Raw genomic sequence first — 12,714 nt, 5'->3', positions numbered from 1 at the left:
AGTAGGAACATCGTCATAAAAACACTCCCTGATATGAGCACAGTCAATACATTCAAGCAAAATGCACTTGATAGTAATCGGTCTATGGCATGGAATGCAAAATGGTGGATCTTCACGTTTCAAGTGAAAAGAATGTGTATAGTAACTATGGCCGATACGACATCGCCGTAGTCTAAGTCCAATACATGAATTTCGTCCAATATTGAAGTTTATTTGAGGCTTGACCATCCCAGTTCTGCTGCCACTGATCTGTTATATGTTGTCGAATAGCAGATTTGAGGTCAGAAAAAAGGAGGGTAGTGTTGGTAACTGAACTTTGTAGAGCTTCTTTAGCTACGGAATGCGCAAGAGAGTTACCTCTTATACCAGAAGGGCTTGCAAGTCATAAATATGTCTAAATGGCGACTTAAAATTCTGTCTAAAAACGGGTGATTATGTTTACGGTTTTTGATTGCCTGTAAACAGAACAAAATATCTAAAAAAATATGAAATGGTTGTTTCGAGATGTTTCAATAAACTGCAGTGCTAATAAAATTGCCATAGACTCAGCTGTAAAAATGGAACTTCCATCAGTCAGTCTGAGGGATAAGGTGTTATCATCAGCAACAGCAGCTGTTGACACCTTATTGCCATCTTTTGATCCATCTGTGTAAAGGCTTTGGTAAGAGGAGTATTTGTCTTTAATTTCTAAGAATGCTTGTTGGTACAATAATGTATTTATAGCAGCTTTCTTCAGTGTTGTCATATCTAAATTGACATCCGGCTGTATGGACTGCCATGGCGGTATTTCTGAAATGTTGAATGGTGATATATTCTCAAAATTTAAATGGGCATCCCTGATATGGGACTGTATACGACTACCAAGAGGTGGGATTGATTTGGGTTTATTAGCATATAAATCCTTATAGGAAGGAAGGAATACACAGTTGAAAGCGGGGTTAGATGGACTTGAGGGAAGCTTAGCGGTATACTGAAGCGCTAGTTTGATTCTCCGTAACTTTAAGCACGGTTCGTTTGCTACAACCAACATACTCTCGATTGGGGAAGTTCTGAAGGCTCCCAAAGACAGTCTAATACCTTGATTATGAGTGGAATCGAGCTCTCTGAGATACGATTTGAGAGCGGAACCATAGATAAAGCCGCCATAGTCAAATCTGGATCTGATCAATGATCTATAAAGGTGAAGTAGTGTAAGTTGATCTCCACCCCATTTGATATTGGAAACAACTTTAAGAATGTCAAGAGCCTTTGAACACTTTGTTTTGAGATTTTTGATGTGGGGCATAAAAGATAATTTCTGATCAAACGTAATGCCTAGAAATTTAGCGTCTCTGACAATTTTTATGGGAGTGGTATTAAGGAATAACTCAGGATCTTTATGCATTTTACGTTTGGTACAAAAATGCATGCAACGTGTTTTAGTTTTCGAAAACTTAAAACTGTTTTCCATTGACCATCTATGTACCTTGTTTAAACAAAGTCGCAATTGTCTTTCAATACTATTTTGCTGGAACCCCGACATGACATATTAAAATCATCAACGAATAGAGAGCCATCGACATTGCCATTGAGAACTTTAGCCAGACTATTGATTTTGATGCTAAAAAGAGTGACAGATAAAATACTTCCTTGTGAAACTCCCATGTCCTGATCATAGATTTCCGGAAGGGTGGATACAACTCTTATCTTGAATTGTCTATCGTCTAAAAACCGTGAAATAAAATCAGTCATGCGACCACGAAGGCCCATCATATGGAGATCTTTCAAAATACCATATTTCCAAGCAGTGTCATATGTTTTTTCTAAATCAAAGAAAATAGAAACAACATGCTGCTTTTTAATAAAACCATCACGAATAAATGACTCTAATCTGACAATATGATCCTCCGGCATCCGAAGCCACACTGAATGTCTGTAATAAGGTGATTTGATTCCAGATACCAGACGAGGCGAGCATTTATCATACGTTCCATGGTCTTACAAACACAGCTAGCTAGAGCTATAGGGCGGTAATTAGTAGGATTTGTATGATCCTTGCCTGGTTTTGGCACTGGTATAATCATTGCTTCATGCCAGGAAGGGGGAAATTTTCCAGTTTCCCAGATATTAATGAAAATATTTAATAACGTGATGAGAGATTCATCAGGTAGGTGTTTCAGTAATTGGTAATGTATATCATCAGGACCTGATGCTGTATCATGAGCTTTCTCAAGAGCCTCTTGTAATTCACTAAGGGGAAAAAGGTTCATTATAATCTTCTGAATTATCAGACTGAAAACTCAGATATTTCTTCTCCTGCTGCTTCTGGTATTTTTGAAAGGCAGGATCGTAATTAGAAGAAGAATTCTGACTGATCGTTTCGCCCAATTTATTAGCAATGATCTTTTCAGATGTTACTACATTGCCATCTATCTTGAGATGTTGTACAGTGTTACCGGAACCTTTACCTTTGATTTTGCGAATCATATTCCACACTTTGTTAAGCGGGAGGGAGATTGGTTGAATATTCTCTCAGCTTTTTTCCTCGTTTTCCTGGCCTTTCTGCAATCGTCATTGAACCATGGTGTGTTAACTCGTGGATTAACTCAGGTCTTAGCGACAGTTTTTGGTAGCAATAGTAAGCAGTGTTTCGGAAAATGTTTGAATCTCATCCATTTTATCAACAAGTTTCAGGATTCAAATTTACACGGCATAGAGTATTAAATGTCTGCCAATCAGCTTTTGTAAATTTCCATTTTGATGTGGGTAGATCCTGTGAAGGACTGATAGTCTTAAGTATTGTGGGAAAATGATCACTACCACATAAATCATTATGGACGGACCATGTAAATTCATTATATAGAGAAGGGTCAGTCACCGATAAATCCAGTGCCGATTACGTTCCCGTTGCTGGGTGTAAATACGTATTAGTACCATTGTTAAATATGCAAAGATTCTGTTTACCAAGAAAATCTTCGAGAACTTTACCTTTACCATTATAACTGGATGAACCCCCTAAAGGATTATGCCCATTCAAATTACCGACGAGTATAAAGGGCTTTGGGTGAGTGAGTGAGTGAGTGAGTGAGTGTGTGAGTTAAAATTTAACGTCACATCGGCAATGTTGCAGCCATATAGTGACGAGAGGTATTGTAGATATCCAAAAATATAGGTACTTAAAGAACCAGTCATCGATGGACTGTAAAATAACTAGAGTATCACAAAAAGGAATTAAAACTAGCTAGTATGTATCTTTAAAAGCAGAAAACTATTTTAGACAAAACCATCTAAAATGGGCTTTTCATCACCAACTACTGAAGGTAAATCACCATACTAGGATCCATGCCGACTTACAGTGCTTCTGCTACCTGCATGGACCCTAGCTGGGTTTACACCCTCCCTTCAGCTGTTGGCAATTGTATGCAAGTTTAGCCAGAAATTAAAATGACAATAACACTACAACTGAAACAGTGGAAGATTAAATTTGACTTGAAATGTGTTGGGACTTACGTACCCTCTCAGGAGGACAATAATTTTACGGTACTTCAACCCCCTTCGAGGATACCGCCACTACCAATCCGAGTTATTAATTCAAACTTCCAATCATAAAATATTTATTTATTTACAACTCAGTCAATAAATCTAATTCTTTTAAAAACGCAATTATCACATGAGTACTTGTATTGCTAAAAAGATCCTTCATAGTTCGTGATGTAAAATATTTATCCCTTGTGATCGAGTATTCAACACAGTCAAGCAAAACATGCTTGACTGTGATTCTTTCATCACAAGGGATGTAAAATGGAGGCTCGTCACCTTTCAATAGATAGTTATACGACATCGTCTCATGATAACCTCTTCAAATCTGGACTGACAGCCCAAGTAGGTGTAACAAATATTCGGTTTTATTTCATGTAATTTATTTAAACCTACCTTGGTGTCCCACTTCTTTTGCATTAGGGCACGTATAAGAACTAATGACAGGTTAGAAATCACTAGATGGCAGAAGAAGTGGTGTCACAGATTTCGCCGCTTTCGGTGCGTCATCAGCCATTGTGTTTCCCACAATGCCAACATGGCTTGGCAGCCAACAGAAGACGATGTCATATTGGCTAGTGGCAAGATCATTGTATAGTTCCAGAATGTCCAGAATGACAGGGTGGTCAGAAGACATGTTTTTCAGTGCCTGAAGACATGACAATGAATCAGAAAATAATACAAATTGTTTATGATGGGACTGACGTTTAACATATTCCAAGGCTGTCAATATTGCCATGGATTCTGCAGTGAATATGGAGCTATCGCCTGGTAGTCGGAAAGAGATATTGTGTGATCCGATAACAGTGGCACATGACACATTGCCGCCATCTTTAGATCCGTCAGTAAATATGGAGCGATGGGAAGTACATTGCTTCCGTAACTGGATGCATTCCTGTTGGTATAGTAAGTCATTCGTGTCAGATTTCTTATGATGAGTAAGATCTAGTATGACTCTAGGCCGCACTAATTACCATGGAGGCGCTGAGAAAAGCCTGTATGAACATATAGTCTCCAGTTCAATATTTGCAGCTGTAATATGAGATTTCATCCGAATTCCCAAAGGTGGAATTTGTTTTGGGTTTTGTGTAAACAGTTCTTCATACTGTGGATTAAACACTATATTATAAGCAGGATTTGATGGATTTGAACATAACTTAGTGATATATTGAGAGGATAATTCAATGCGTCGCTGATAAGACGGTTCATCCGCTTCTACATAAAGGCGATCAATAGGTGATGTTCTGAAAGCGCCTGGACACAATCTTAAACCTTGATGGTGAATTGTATCTAATTTTTGTAAATTACTTTTACATGCCCCACCATATACAATTGAACCATAATCTAATTTGGAGCGAATAAGTGCCCTGTACAAGTGGAGGAGGGTTTTTGGTCCCCTCCCCATTTTGAATTTGACTCGACTTTCAACAGGTCTAATGCCTTCAAGCATTTAGTCTTCAGCTGATTTATATGCGGTAAATATGTCAAATGATGGTCAAAAACAAGACCCAAACAATTTGCTTGTTCAACAACCTTAATGGGAGTTCCATCAAGAAATAATTCAGGGTCTTTATGTGGTTTATATTTCCGACAAAAATGAATACAATTTGTCTTAGATTTTGAGAATTTGAAACCATTCGCGAGACACCAATTTTGGATGTTATGAAGACACAGCTGTAACTGGTGTCCAATTGTACCCATATCTTTGCCTCGACACGAAATGTTGAAACCATCGACAAATAATGACCCATCTATTGACTCATTTAAAACTTTTGACAAACTGTTAATCTTAATGCTAAACAAGGTAACGGACAAGATACTACCTTGTGGTACACCCTGATCTTGATAATATTGGTCAGACAGGGTAGGGCGCACACGGACCTGAAACTGTCTGTCTTTTGAGAACTGAGATATAAAATGTGGCAAACGACCTCTCAGGCCAAAATCATGTAAATCTCTTAAAATACCATGCTTCCATGTGGTATCGTATGCTGTTTCTAAATAAAAAAAATATTGACACCGTATGTTGTTTATTAACAATGGCATTTCGTACAAATGAATCCAAACGGACTAAATGGTCAATAGTACTTATGTGTTTACGGAAACCACATTGGATGTTGCTGATAAAATTATTAGTTTCCAAGTACCATACTAATCTATTATTTACCATACGTTCCATATATTTACAGACACAGCTGGTTAAAGATATAGGTCTATAATTAGAAGGATCGGAATGATCTCGACCAGGCTTAGGTATTGATACCACGATGGCATCACGCCAAGAAGATGGGAAGTCCCCAGAAGTCCAGATGCCATCAAATATAGAAAGCAGAGTTTCCAGACTCGAGTCAGGCAGATGTTTCAAGTTATCAACACCTGTTGCAGTATCGTGTGCTTGGACAAGTGCAGTGTGGAGCTCATGAATTGAAAATATTTCGTTATAGTGTTCACCATTATCGGAAGAAAAGTTAATAGTCTTCTGCTCTTGTTGCATTTGATATTTTTGGAACTGAGGTACGTGATTCGATGCCGAAGAATGTTTAGCCAGAGTTTCAACTATTTTATTTGCAATGTCAGTTTTGTCAGTAAGTAATTGATCTCAGTCTTTCAAATGATGAACCGCAGATTTTGTACCTTTGCCCTTGATTCTTGCGTTTTAGAATTTATCTTAGATACATAATTTCTCCAAGACCGACGTTTATTCTGTTTACACGTTCGCCGTGCCTTGGCATTTGCTATTTTAAGGGTATTGAGATTATGCACTGTAGGGTGTTTACGAAAATACTTCTCTATCTTTTTTCTAGCCTTCCTAGCCTTCTTACAATCTATATCAAACCATGGTTTACGGATATGCAAAACTGCAGAGGACTTTGAAGTAGTTTCTCCAGCAATGGCATTAAGTTTATCTGTAAACAGCTGAATGGGATCAGGAACATTCATGAAAAGATCCGGTTGCAATATTTCTTCACACATTGATTTATAAGCAGGCCAGTCGGCCTTTGAAAAGTTCCACCTCGTTGAAGGTGGATCATCAGCAGGGATGGTTGGCATAAGAATGGAAGGAAAATGGTCACTTCCACAGAGGTCATCGTGGACTGACCAGGAAAATTCACTTAACATACTGGAATCTGACAGTGAGATATCCAGGGCAGAATAGCTACCACTAGCAAGATGTAAGTAGGTCTTTGAGCCATCGTTAAAAATACATAGACTGTCATCACTGATAAAGTCCTCAATGACTGTTCCCTTTGAATTAGTGTTGGTACCTCCCCATAAAGGGTTATGACCATTTAGGTCACCCATGATTATACATGGTTTCGGGAGCTGATCATATAATGACTGTAGTTCGGATCGCTGAAGAGCTGAAGAGGGTGGAATATACAATGAGCACAAAGTAAAAGTAATGTGCAATGTGAGTCGAATTGCAACAGCCTGTAGAGATTGACAGTAAGAGGAACAGGACTGTGGATGACATCCTGCCTCACCAAAATAGAACACCCACCAGAAGCTTTACCCGCTGGAGGTGAAAAAGAATGATAAGAATTGTATTGACGAAATTCAAACTTATCTGTTGGCTTGAGATATGTCTCCTGGAGACAGATCGCTGAAGGTCGAAAGGCTTGTGCTAATAAATGTAATTCGCTGACATTGGTCCTTAAACCTCTGCAATTCCATTGGATAAGTGGATAAATCTGTTCCAACTATCTAGAGGGGAAAGAGAACACTCTTCTTCAGAAGAACTATTATCTAATACACGTTTGGATTTTTTGGGTTGTGCCATGGTTAGTTTGGATATGATTCATCATCCCAGCTCCCCACCCACCACGGAGTGTCATTAAGACGATGCTTAGTGCCAGTGGGTCTCCGACTGGCAGCACCGAGGATACTGGGATGGTATACTCCAGCAGAAGAATTAATTGCAAATTAATTGATCCACTAGATTGGCCCATGAGCCATCGCCTTCTGGGCTTATACCTCTAGGCAAATTACATTAGACATGTTCCAAATTCAAAGTGATACATTTCAAAACAATACGAGCCAAGACCTAACGTGAAAGATACAGGCAAGAATATAAATTGTGCAAAACAAGTAAAGCACAGGGCTCGACATGATCAGCCGATTGATAGAATCGGGCCGATTCTACCACCCGTCACGGTGAAGTAAGGGCCAAAGTGGTGTGTTGGGCAAAGGGACACTGTTCCAAGCTCCAGTTGCCCTCAACTACCAGGATCCCGTCCTCCACCGACACAGGGACGCAACCCACGGCCAACAGGTTGCCCAATTTGGTCGCCTCTTACGACCAGCAATGGGGTGCTGTGGACACATTCTGTCCCGGGTCCACACGGGAGTCTTAACACGAAGAAAACAAAGGAAATGGTTATAGACTTTAGAATTAAGAAATCCTTGTACAGCCCCTTTTGGTCCATAACAGCTGCATCGAAGTTGTCACAGAATACAAATATCTCGGCACATTCATTGATGGAAAGCTCAGTGTTACTGACAGAATCTACAAAAAATGCCCACAAAGGTTGTGCTTATTACGGAAACTCAACTCCGTTAATGGCAATTCCTTCACACTCGTTTTATACTGCAACACTTTTATTGTTTTAGCATACAGGGCTGGTTTGGTTCTCTTTCACTACAAAATAAAAACAAATAGTCCAAAATCACTCATCAAACCAGCAAATTATCAGGAGTCTTTGGAACTCTCTGAGGTACGCGGCATTTTGGAAAACTAGCTTCCAAATTGCTTCCGACTCCCATCATTTTCTTCATAAAGAATTGATTCTCCTACCTTCCGGAAGCCGAAATCAAACTCCACTTTTCAGAACGAACAGGGCATCAAAGTCATTTAATGCAACTAGCATCGCCATCTTAAACCAGTAAAGTCACTCTGACCTTTTATCGGGTTTCATTTTCATTCGTCTGCCTCACATTTTACATCCTTTTGTGTTACTATCTTCTGTATTTTAAGTGGGTAGCTTCGACTTCAGGCATTTATCTCAATGTTATTTTTATGCAACTTTCTCTCAAAACCTGTTCCGAGTGCTATATTTGTTTTAATGCTTTATTAAACATGACTGGGAATAGTGCACTTTACCAAGGGCTAAGGAACTAGAATGGGGGTGCCCTAGGGCCAAGGATGCAGCAGCGCGGTACAGTGAGACAGATCAGTAGCTCTACAGAACGCTCTCGCTATAGCGCGCTCATTAGCTAACGCTCAGCAGTCCCCGGATCGCGCGCCCGTTAAACTGCACTCCAGCCACATCACTTAGCATGACTGTTTTACTCAACTATACATTTGTTATACCAGTTATCATTGCTGATGCTGCTGAATGTAATATGTGTTGTGTATGTCATGTCATAGTCGCCTTGTGTAAATACTGTGTTGTTCTTGTGATCCTGACTATGACATATGTACTATCTACTGTTCAACATGACACAGCAACGAATAAAATATTATTACGAGAACGCGATCTCGCCATCTTGTGTTTGTGGTACATACCGCTTTTTTAACCGTGTGGTTAATTAACAGAAAGCGTTTAAAAGTTGCTAAAAAGCCACCTGCTTCTCTCTCGCCAGCAAACGAAACCGCAGACAGGTTACGTAGCTCAGTCGCCAGAGCCCTGTTGTGACGTCATAGAAGGAACGATATCCAATTAAATGTATAGAAAATGTGTAGGAAGCTCGTCATTTTGTTGATTTCTCGACGTCACCAAAGACATGCCGAATTGTTGTGTTGCCGTCAATTGTTCCTTGGGGTCGGGTGATGTGTCACTATGCACATATTTCCACCAGACTCCGTAGTTTGTGCTTAAATTGGTTGTTAGCGTGTGCGAAGTGAGCATTGTAGAAGCCTGTGGTATATACTAAATCGGATGGTTCGCCCCCTACCATGCTTCCAGGATAGAAAATGGAGTTCAAGTTTCATCGAGTTAATAAAATCAAGACTGCATACTACACATTGCTGACAAGAGGATTTTGCATGGATATAACGCTTTCTTCCTCGGAAACGAGGTTTTGGTCGAAGTGACAATATCATCGTAAGTAATATTATATTGACTCCTTATATTCACCGCTTCCAAGAGTAAAATTGTTATGTTATAAGCAATGTCATGTAAAATCCTAATGTCCACCAATAAAATACATATTTTTTCTACCAGTAGAAAGTAATTTTGATTTTGTAAGTCGGTGAAAACAAACTTAAATAGCATTCATCCTCAGACAGGGCGCCGCCATATTTGAATATCGTGAAGTCACGGGCTAAAGTCCGTTAGAATTATTGAGATTATGATTTGTTCTCATCAAGTTAGAAAATCAAACCTACTTCTTACTGGCAGTTAAATATGCATTTGAATCATGGCCGAAAGGATTTTGCATGACATGAAAGTAGTTTTGCTTTTGTAAGTCGGTGAAAAGAAACTTAAATAGCATTCATCCCAAGATAGGGCGCCGCCATTTTTGAAAATCGTGAAGTCAAATCCATATGAATTAATGAGATTATGGTTTGTTCTCATCAAGTTAGGAAACCAAAACTACATAAATATGTATTTGAATCATTACCAAAAGCAGTTTGCATGACACAACCTAAGCGAGGTCGGGGTCGAAGCGAAAATACTGCGCGATACTAATTGCATAATGTACGTCATTCTTTTTAAAAAAGTTATTTAGTTAGCCAATAAAGAGCAATCAATCAATGTATTGGCGGTTAATCCTTTGAAAGAAGGGTGTTGTTTTACATAGACACATACACGACAGAGTGTATCTAGTATAGATTAGTAAATGTACATACATAAACCTTTTGACAAATCCCCCATATAAATCCCCATAAAACTAATTAATCAATCAGCGCGTTATCGGTTAATCCGTGGATCGATCGGGACAAAAGAAATGCCAAATGGGGGCCTTTGTCGGGTAATCTAATTGGCGTTACCACTAATTATACCTGTTATAAATTCATTAACTGAGCATCAACTGAATGATGACAAATAACGTGTAGGTTTATACCACCTAACACGGATTACAACCAAGCGACACCAGGTGATTTTCACAGAATCGTCTATGAAAACAAGGGTTGTAACTCGGGAACGAGGTAAAGCAGGAGACAAAACTAAATGATAGTAGATTGTGAGAACATATAGCTTTCATTTTTCTCAACAGCTTTCGCGATTTCAGGTTTGTACAAACCTGTAAACGAAATAGTTTAACCCCTGAAATGTAGATGAATACTGCACAGACCCTCATTTCTATACCTACTATAACGTCACGGAGACGCGCCGCTCTGATTGGTTGAAATTTCGTTTGCGCCTGAGAACTGAGCACTGTTGACAAAACTGTTAATTATTTAAGGTAATTAAAGATCGAAATGAGCAGTTTTAATGAAGGGGTTTCATTTATAACGATGTCAGCAGGTGATTTTGCATTTATACCCTATTAGCGTATATGTGACCTTTAATTTAATGGTTATTACAATTCATAACTTTATAGTCATGAGGTATCTGGTTTGGTTTACTAACTAAAATCATTTACAACATAAAGTCAGTCACTTTCAGAATCCGGTTCACTGCTGCTGTTCGCTGTCTAAAAGCCTGAGTAGGAAAGATACAAAGATCTGTAGATTCTTGTGTAAAGAAAGTTAGGACATCACAGACGGTATCTCAACACTGAGATGTCAAACGACGACCTTGTCTCGGCTGTTTGGACACGTTCACAATTACCTGACAAAGACGCACCCCTTCACAGTAATATACCCAACCAGTTGTGACACGCAATGCATTAGTATTCACTTGATCAGATCAAGCTGAAGAACCTGTATGACATTACATAAAGGAGAACCTCACTGGTGAGTGGTTATTTCCATAACTGACGGTGTAGCTGTGATACTGCTGGTGCGACTTTAAGCAATATTGTATTACCCACTGACGTCAATATTAATAGCCTGAAGGCCTTCAGACTTCAGTCATACAGATGTCTATTGTGTTTCTGAAAAACCTTTTATCGCTTTTGCTCCCTGCTGCGAATTATAATTACAGTCATTTGAAACCGAATCATTGTAAAGGTTTCACTGTTTCCACTGTGACATTGTGTATACAGCGTGAACACTAGATGACATACTTGATGCACAAGTGATCACTTTTTATAATTATCTTTTTCTTCTTTGTAAAGGTTGTAAGATTGGCAGTTAAGATTATTTTCCTCCCTGTTACATATAGGCTTTCCCCTTACAGAATTACAGACAGAAATATGCAAGTCATGATTCTGAAGTAAAGAATATTTGGGTATAATATGTTATGTCCGATTTCCAACTGGAAAACATTCGGAAAACAGTTTGCAGATAATGCATCAATCAAAAGAGAGTAAAGCTTAGTTTTTTAAAAGTTGGTGAGTAATAAGAAAGTATGACTTCTATATTATATGTGATGCGACGTTTCGGTATGGATTTTTATACTGTTGTCAAGCAGGGATGTGCACCAGATCATTTACAGAAACCTTTTGTGATGATGGAAGCGGCAGGCCAAGTCTGGGGAGATTGTGAACTTTTTAGAAAATCCAGGCATAAATAGCCCAGAAGGTGATAAGCACGATTTCATGGAAACTCAGTCGATACAGCAGCCTAGCGCTTGATACTGTTTCCTATTTCGTCATTCATAAAGGAGTAAGAAACACTCCCAAACGTCCTGTTCCTCAAAACAGGGAAGTTAACATCGATCAGTTTTTTTAACTTTCAGATGTATTTACATTTGACTAAACGTAATTTCGCCACCGACTAATAACCCATGAGAAGAAAGGTGTTGCAAGTTCCCACATTGAAATGACCCTTAATAAAAGCGGTATGTAATGACCGACAACTCACCTGAATTTCCAAACAAGAGTAATTTTTCCGTAAATGAAGTGCGTCTGCTCACTGACATCACTTCTATGTCACCCGAGCATGGGCATCATCATAACAAACTGATCAGTAATGTCAAGCAACCTACATATATACCTGTTTGGTTTTGACACGTGACGTGTATTCCAAAACCGTGACGTCGTCAAGTGGTTGAATGAACAGAGACTCCACTCCTCGCAATGTTAGAGGACAATTGCGTGTGGAGAACACTGATACACTGTTTGAATGTATACTCCACTTCTCACTATGTTATATGTAGACTGTGGGGTTGATATTACTCAAACTTAGCTCAGCCACACACATCACTG

At 39.0% G+C, this 12,714-nt stretch overlaps 1 protein-coding gene across 1 annotated transcript in view; it reads right to left on the bottom strand.

The window, feature by feature from the left end:
- Positions 1-12,470, bottom strand: part of LOC137258147 (sodium- and chloride-dependent betaine transporter-like) — a 62,069-nt gene extending 49,599 nt beyond the window's left edge. The window contains exon 1 of the mRNA XM_067795714.1: positions 12,371-12,470. The gene's annotated coding sequence lies outside the window, so the exon portion shown is untranslated. The remainder of the gene's footprint in view (positions 1-12,370) is intronic.
- Between the last annotated feature and the right edge of the window lie 244 nt (positions 12,471-12,714).

The sequence above is a fragment of the Haliotis asinina genome, chromosome 12 (genome assembly GCF_037392515.1).
Source record: "Haliotis asinina isolate JCU_RB_2024 chromosome 12, JCU_Hal_asi_v2, whole genome shotgun sequence".
Taxonomy (NCBI): Eukaryota; Metazoa; Mollusca; class Gastropoda; order Lepetellida; family Haliotidae; genus Haliotis; species Haliotis asinina.
The sequence above is the reverse complement of the archived record's forward strand: the minus strand, read 5'-3'. Positions and strand labels throughout refer to the sequence as shown.